Genomic DNA, 8,915 nt, shown 5'->3' on the forward strand with positions numbered 1-8,915 from the left:
ACGTAAGCTCGATCAACTTGAACCAATATACATTAGACTACATGTCTACCATCGGAGTATCCGCAGAAGACGACACAAGACAAATTATTTCGCATTAGGCGTACCTGACGAATTGACGGTATTAGAAGAACACATGAAAACTTTACAATACCAATTTATAACGCCCGTGTATTGGAATAAGTACGTTAAAAATAAGCCAAAATCTTTAAAGTATATTTCTTGGTTGGTTATGGAAATAATATTGAGATTCGGTAAACGTAAATCTTTACAATTATTCGAAAGTGACATGAAAAATATTTATGCAGAAATAATCAAAGCCGGTCGTCTGTCTGTCTGGTCTGTCTGTTTGCGGGGCAAGGAGGTTGCTCGAAGAAGCGAAGAGAGAGGCTTCAGTTGCCATAGCGACGGAGGGACGCACGCAAGTGTCGTTCACAGCGCAAGGAGTTGGCGAGCCCAACCAGCCATTCGCGCGCATTGCATGCCGGTCGCGGGCCGGCTGCTTCTATCCACAAACATGGCGTCCGTGGTGATCGTCGACGTAGACGGCGTGGTGGAAGCTCATCGTTCCGCGTAAAAGCGCTATCCTCGACTGTGAATTTTCATTGTGTGTCGCTATGATAACCCAGCACGTACTGGAAGGGAAGATCCACCTACTCGTGGCGGCACTCTCAAGACAGCAGAAACGCCCGTGTCGTCGTGTTTGTTTACTTCGACTACGGTGGTGCTTTCTCAGCATTTGTGTTTTCGAACATCGCCCGGATTTCTTATTTGGAGCATTTCATATGCGCATTTCATGCCTTTTTTTGAGCATTTCATGCGCGTACCATATAAAGGATGTGAATTTTCACGCGTTTTCATCACCGGAGAAAAGTGATTAGGGTTAGCAATCCTGAACGCTCGCAACGTCCATCCGCAACCCGCAACGCCGTTAAAAGGCTGCGCTAGACAAAAGTCGCTCATTTCTTTCAAAATGTGTGACACACTTGAGAGAGAAGTGTACTAGTCTGGTGAAATAAAGACTTTCCTAAAACTAAGCTTTATTTTTAATCTAATATAAAATAATTTTGATTTACAATGGTAAGTTGTCTCATGGCATGTATTTTGGCCTGAAAAATTGATGTTTTGGTTATAACGCGGTACCGCTTATAGTGCGGATTTTCGTGACTCCCGCGACATACGTTATATGCGGTCTACACTGTATAGCAAGCAAAGGTTTCCATGTTGCGCATTTCCGACTTGCAAACAGTGGGACTAATAAAAAAAATCTTTATTCACAAAAAAGTGTGACGTCTCTTTTTTTTTGTTATTTAAGCAGCAATTTCGCCCCCCCTAAAACTAATGTCTGGGACCGCCACTGGACGAAGGGCACTGCAGGTGTATACCGGCTAAACAGGAACCATAAGCATTACCGTCAGATACTTGGGCAGATGGCACTCTCCGGGCAGCTGTGGGGGGACTTCGTAGTCTACTCACACAGGACCTCCAGGACCTCCTCAAGGTATTCGGCACCAGCCTCGCCACGGACTTCTGAACTTTTCTGCGGATTGGTGTCGTATTTGTCCGTTTTCGTATATCGCCTAAATTTCGGGCACTTTTCCCTTTTTTTCTTCTCATGAATTTTAGCATATCACTTTTAAAGTTTGTTTGTTTTAGTTTCAATAAAGTTTGTCATCTTAGAGATTAGGGCAAAGGTGTTTGAATCGGCATCCCGATTTCGAACGGAGGTCACGGTATCAAGAACGGGAGGGGTTTTAGGCCTTGTCATTTGGTGAACTGCTTCCATGAGACAGTAGGTTGCGTGCAAGCACTGTGATCGAGCAATTTGACCAGATGAGACATGTTCGCGTAGTTTTTGGGTTTTTTTTTCTAGTGTATCTGACGAAAACTCGGCAAGTTTCTGCTTTAGTTAAAGCAGGGGTCTCAAACACGCGGCCCGCGGGCCGCATGCGGCCCGCGCGGCGTTTTTTTGCGGCCCGCACAACCAGGCATAAGTGAAATTTTTTTTTTTTTATTTAACTTTGGCTTTTTTTTATATTGTTTTCACTTGCGCTCACCCCGAGTGTGCAAAAAGCTTGCTAAAAAAAAATCCAAGCTGTTAAACTTTGACCATATGCCAGGATACATGATGCAAACGTAGAGCGCGGTGTCAAGAGAGAGGGCCGCTTTTGGTTAAAAATAGATAGCCGGACCGGACGGAGTAGCCGAGGCGTCGGCAAAGGGCTTCCAAGAGTCCTTGGCGCAAAGCGTCGAAGCATAGCCTTCTATAATCCTGGTCCACACCTTCACACATGCGGATGGCGTATGCGGGGTAACTAATCTCCCCCTCCATTCCACCCCACCTTCTTCCTATACTCCGTTCACCTCTAAGCTGACAGTGCGGTGGAAGCTGCACGCTCGCTGGACCACTCAACTGTCGGCCTTGAAACATGTGACCACTCCCCTCTCCACGCACTCCTGTGCGTTGAAAGAGGTCAAGCGATAAGACTGGTCCGGCGAACACGTAGCCTCTAGCGCACTGTCAGCTTAGGGGTGAACGGAGTATAACCTCGTCAAAGCGTTGGGTTCTTCCAATCTCCCCTTTGTGTTCATTGTCACTTCACTTATCCTTTGCACCCAAGTTTATCCCAGTCGAAACTGGTGGATTCCATCGTTGTATGCTTCCGCTCAAGGTCTTGGAAAAGCATTTTACTCCCAATGCGGTCACCCCCTCTCCACTCCCAGAGTGATCTTCGGCCGACGTTGGCGTTGTGCACCCGAGATTTTCACTGGTCAGCACAGGTTGTTGCGTTCTGTTTCAACGATTCAGTCTTGCAACGTCAACTCTCAAGTGGACATCTCGATGTCGTTCTCCAAGCCGTCTGCAAAACGGAAAGTTGAAGACGAGAAGCGGCTCTTTCAAGAGCGATGGGAACTATCCTATTTCTTCACGGAATCGCGAGACAAGGTGTTGTGCTTAATTTGTCATCAGACTATAGCTGTGCCAAAGGAATATAATGTGCGACGTCACTTCATGTCGTGCCACCAAAAGAAGTATGGAGCCCTCACCGGAAAGATTCGCAAGAACACGGTGCCCCAACTTAAGGCGTCGCTGGGAAAACAACAAGACCTCTTCCAAAAGGCGGTCAAAACAAGCGACGAAACCGGTGAGAGCTAGCTTTATTGTTTCCGAGCTTATCGCTAAATCGTCCAAACCATTCACGGATGGCCTGTTCATAAAAAAGTGCCTGCTTCAGGTTGCTGACGCTGTCTGTCCGAGCATCAAGAAGACATTTGAGAAGATAAGCCTTTCCCCAAACACAGTGGCAGAAAGAATTAATGAACTCAGTGAAAACGTCGAGAAAGAATTATTCACCCGATGCAACGGCTTCAACGCATTCTCAATCGCCGTTGCCGAGAGCACTGATATTACTGACAACGCTCAGTGCGCCATTTTCGTAAGGGGCATAAACAAAGATTTGGACGTCACAGAAGAACTCTTGAACCTAGTGCCAATGAAAGGAACAACCACAGGCGCCGATATTGCTTCCGCCCTCGAAAAAGTGGTTGATCGTGCCGGGCTGCCATGGGAGAAGTTGGTGTGCCTCGCAATCGACGGCGCACCGTCAATGGTGGGAAAGAAAAGCGGCCTTGTCGGACGATTGAGGACGAAACTCAGTGGACTGGATGTCAGCAAGCGGTTTGCAGCAGTCCACTGCATTTTACACCAAGAGGCACTCTGCAGCAAGTCACTGCAGATGAAAGGAGTCATGGACATTGTGTTTGGTGCGGTAAACTTCATTCGCTCCAGAGTGTTAAACCATCGACAGTTTGTACCCCTGTTGGAGATGGTTGGCAGCGAGCACAGCAAAATTTTGTACCACACTGAGGTACGGTGGCTGAGTCACGGGAAAGTTCTGAAGAGGTTTTTTGATCTTCGACACGAGATTGATACCTTTTTAAAAAGTAAAAACAAGGCCGTTGCTGAACTGTCCGACCCCAGCTGGCTTTGCTCCCTCGCATTCCTCACGGATATCACTGAGTACCTGAACCGTCTGAATGGGAAACTTCAGGGGAAGGACAATCTCATTACGCCAATGTATGATGACATCCAGGCATTTCAATCGAAGTTACAGCTCTGGGAGTGCCAAATGAGTCTGCTCAAACTCAACCATTTCCGACCCTCCAGCCACTAGGGCACGCGAACCAAGAATCGTGCAACACCTTTTCGGACCTCCTGCGTGATCTCCAACAATAATTCCAAGAACGGTTCCAGGACGTGAGCAACCTGTCAAGAGAATTTAAACTTTTTTCTTTGCCCTTCTCAGTGCGAGTGGACGACGTTGCACCTGAACTACAGATGGAATTGCTTGAACTGCAAGCAAACACTGTACTCAAGCAGAAGTTTGAGGACGTCGGAGTCCCGAAGTTCTACAAGTTCCTCGACGAGGCAAACTTCCCCTCGCTGCGCCAACAAGCAGTAAGAATAATCGCCATGTTCGGAAGCACATACTTGTGCGAGCAACTGTTTTCCTTGCTAAAGGTGAACAAGTCGACACTTCGGTCAAGGGTGACCAACGAACATCTGCGATCGATCATGAGAATCGTTTCCGCACAAGGGTTAAAGGCGGACATCGATTTTCTCGTCGCCGCTAAGCGTTGTCAGGTGTCAAGCCAGCGCTCATAGAATTTTAGCTCCCATATTTGTGGTTCACATGAATAAATATATTTCGGCTTTCATAGACTGTTTTGGACGTTATCTTTGTAATACTGCAAATTGCAACATAATTTACGCAGGTAAACTTTGCGGCAATGAATTGTAGCATGGTTGGTGCAGATTTCGACTGTTGTCAAAAGCGGTGGTGGTATCTGGCGTGAACCCCGTGTTGGTCAAAAGCAGGAAGCAGACGTCACACACTTCCGAATGGCGGCAATTGCAAATCCAACCCCCCTCCCCCCGCTCCGACATGCCGGCCCTTGCGAACCTAGGATTTCTGGATGCGGCCCGGCTCCTAACGTGAGTTTGAGACCCCCGAGTTGAAGGGTCATAATGCAAAATCTTGAAAATGTTTAAGTTATTTGCAATATGAAATCATTGCAAGCGGCTTAGTGCTCAACCTTTAAGGGTTTCAAGTAACTTGAAAATGACTGTTTTTTTGTTTTTTTTTTGCTTTTAGTTGAATTGGATAATATCAGGAAGTTTGATGTTGATAGCAATGAACTGATTATTTCAGTAATAATGAACTATAAATGAACTCACGAAAGTCAGTTTGAACACAGTGGCTATGCATCTCCCAACAAAGTGGCAGTGGTGAAATGACCGTGCCTGACCAGTGAACACGATTAAAGTCCGTCGGTACGTAGTGTATTCAGTGTCGTGTTTGTGTCCAATACTCAAGCCTTTTTTCAGATCCTTTCGTACCAGCTGGTTTCTGATCCTTGCATGCCTCTTTTCTTTCAATAGGCACGGCATCAAGTACGAGCCTGTTGCTGTGCGATGCTACGAGAGTTGCTTGTGTGCCCTTGGACACGACATGCAGAACTTCCCCCACGGCATCCTTGTTCACCCGGAATGCCCATCGCTCGTGCCATCTCGACAGAGAAATCTCTGGGATCCAATTGAACCAACTCCTCATGCAGTTGTAGTGGTGAAGTGCCCGTACACCCTGAAAGACTGTTTCAATGCAGTGCGGAACTTTTATATGACGAAGGGCACTGCAGGTGTATACCGGCTGAACAGGAACCATAAGCATTACCGTCAGATACTTGGACAGATGGCACTCTCCGGGCTGCTGTGGGGGGACTTCGTAGTCCACTCACACAGGACCTCCAGGACCTCCTCAAGGTATTCGGCACAGGCCTCGCCACAGACTTCTGAACTTTTCTGCGGATTGGTGTCGTATTTGTCCATTTTCGTATTGCGCCTAAATTTCGGGCACTTTTCACTTTTTTTTTTCTTATGTATTTCAGCATATCACTTTTAATGTTTGTTTGTTTTAGTTTCAATAAAGTTTGTCATTTTAGAGATTAGGGCAAAGGTGTTTGAATCGACATCCCAATTTCGAACGGAGGTCACGGTATCAAGAATGGGAGGGGTTTTAGGCCTTGTCATTTGGTAAACTGCTTCCATGAGACAGTAGGTTGCGTGCAAGCACTGTGATCGAGCATTTGACCAGATGAGATGTTTGCATAGTTTTTAGGTTTTTGTTTTCTAGTGTATCTGACGAACACTCAGCACGTTTCTGCTTTAGTTAAAGGGTCATGATGCAAAATCTTGAAAATTTTTAAGTTATTCGCAATATGAAATCCTTGCAAGTGGCTTAGTTCTCAACCTTTAAGGGTTTCAAGCAACTTAAAAATGACCGTTTTTTTTTTTTTTTTTGCTTTTAGTTGAATTGGATAATGATCAGGTAGTTTGATGTCTGATAGCAGTGAACTGAATGCCTAAGTATACAGTGTAGACTGCATATAACGTATGTTGCAGGAGTCGCAAAAATCCGCACTATAAGCAGTACCGCGCTATAACCAAAAAATCAATTTTTCAGGCCAAAATACGTGCCATCAGAGAACTTACCTTTGTAAAACAATTTATTTTATGTTAGATGAAAAATAAAGCTTAGTTTGAGGAAAGTCTTTATTTCACCAGACTAGTACACTTCTCTCTCAAGTGTGTCACACATTTTGAAAGAAATGAGCAACTTTTGTCTAGCACAACCTTTTATTGGCGTCGCGGGTTGCGGATGGACGTTGCGAGCGTTCAGGATTGCTAACCCTAATCACTTTTCTCCGGTGATGAAAACGCGTGAAAATTCACATCCTTTATATGGTACGCGCATGAAATGCTCAAAAAAAGGCATGAAATGCGCATATGAAATGCTCCAAATAAGAAATCCGGGCGATGTTCGAAAACACAAATGCTGAGAAAGCACCACCGTAGTCGAAGTAAACAAACACGACGACACGGCCGTTTCTGCTGTCTTGAGAGTGCCGCCACGAGTAGGTGGATCTTCCCTTCCAGTACGTCCTGGGTTATCAGAGTGACGCACAATGAAAATTCAGTCAAGGAGAGCACCAGTACGCGGAACGATGAGCTTCCACCACGCCGTCTACGTCGACGATCACCACCGACACCATGTTTGTGGATAGAAGCAGCCGGCCCACGACCGGCATGCAACGCGCGCGAACGGCTGGTTGGGCTTGCCAACTCCTTGCGCCGTGAACGACACGTGCGTGCGTCCCTCCGTCGCTATGGCAACTGAAGCCTCTCTTGAAGTATTTGAAGTTCATGGCCTCAGTCTTGGGGTTTTTCAACAAAATAAATGCTCTATTTCAGAGCAAAGAGAATCTCATTGCTGTCATGCAACAAGAAAGCCCAAGGCTCATTTGGTGCCTCCGCCAAAATTTCATGCGACCTGAAGGAATTCAAGATGTCGAGAAGCGGAACCCCATGGATCCGCATTCGCTTCTTCTGCTGGGGGAAGTCTACCTTGGAGAAAGCTGCCTGAGCTTCTTCAAAGCATGGAAGGGGGAAGCTCGGATGAAAGCACCTAAGCTGCGCCGTCTGGCATTCTATCAGACTGCTGTTGTGGAGGTGAAGAAAAGGGTTCCGGCATCCGGACCATTCTACCACGAGGTGCAATTCATCCAGCCCAGAGCAGCATTGAACTACGAAGCTCGTAAACAGGTGTCAGTCCTGCAAAGCTGGTATGCATACCTCTTGCCATGCGTTGACGCTCTGCAGAGGAAATGGCGAATGCTGCCTTCTTTTCTCACTGAACCCAAGAATGCACTCTTGCAAGAAAAGTCCGCCACATCATTGTGGGACGAAATGTCCAAAAACTTGGAAGGCAAGCCCAAGTTTGAAAACATAGTTTGCTGGGCGAAGCTAACACTGCCTCACTTCAATGCTAGACTAAGAAGTATATTTTCACTACAGACAGGCGTGAAGACTAGGAAAAAAAACACCTTGCTCCGGACAGCATCAACGCAGTGCTCGTCATGAAATCTAGCATGACTGCAAGATCAGAAACAGCACTGGTTTCAAGGTAGAAAAAAAGTACATGAAGTTGTACAGAAGCAAAATTTATAAGGCACAACGCAAGCAGACCGACGCGTCATCGGAACTCGATTTTCCCACCTTACAAAACAACCTTTCCAGTTTTATTGTAGACTGTGGCAACGCTATTTTGTGTATCGTTGTCTTCACAGCTTTTCCAAAGTGTGCTATATTGTGTTACGACTAGCAAGTAATTGTAATCCTTTGTGTGTGCGTGCATAAACTGTATATATTGCCAAGCGCATCGCCGAGCGAGCGCATGCGTGGCCAAATGGTTACCACGCTTGGCTTTCGCACAGAGGCCCCAGGTTAGATTACTGGAAGCGGACGCTCCTTTCATTTATTCTTTCAATTTAGCGTTTTTGTAAGTTTGAGAACCTTGTCGTCTGATTGAGGTATGAATGTTCTACGCACCGAATGTTCCAGAAACCCACGTGGATACATAAGGGACTCTGCGTGGCGAGCCGGAGTCAGTCGCCCCAGCGCTCGATCCTGCTGTTTCGCCGATATCGATGCCTGCAACGCTAACCTTCTATTTTTTGGGGCACAAATGTTTAGTTTCTCCAGTTATTCGCCGCCTCATCATTTGTCACTTGTGACAATATAGTGTATGTCAATTAATTCCTTTCCAGGTCCATCTTGGAAATGGTGTGATCGTGAAAGCAGACAAGATGGCATACATTATGGGAGCGCGGGGTGACTCCATGTTTGTCAAGGAGGCGGCCAAGCTTGTGTTTGGCCGCGAGAGCCTTCAAATGCGGAGTGTAACAGGGAAACCCTGCCTGCACTTTAAAGGAGCAATAGCCAAGAAGGCCCCGACTCCTGCAAAGATGGAGGCAGTACACAGTAGGTGCCTATTTCTTAGGGGCGTTGCAGACCTGAG

The sequence above is a fragment of the Ixodes scapularis genome, unplaced genomic scaffold (genome assembly GCF_016920785.2).
Source record: "Ixodes scapularis isolate PalLabHiFi unplaced genomic scaffold, ASM1692078v2 PGA_scaffold9__187_contigs__length_104089568, whole genome shotgun sequence".
NCBI lineage: Eukaryota > Metazoa > Arthropoda > Arachnida > Ixodida > Ixodidae > Ixodes > Ixodes scapularis.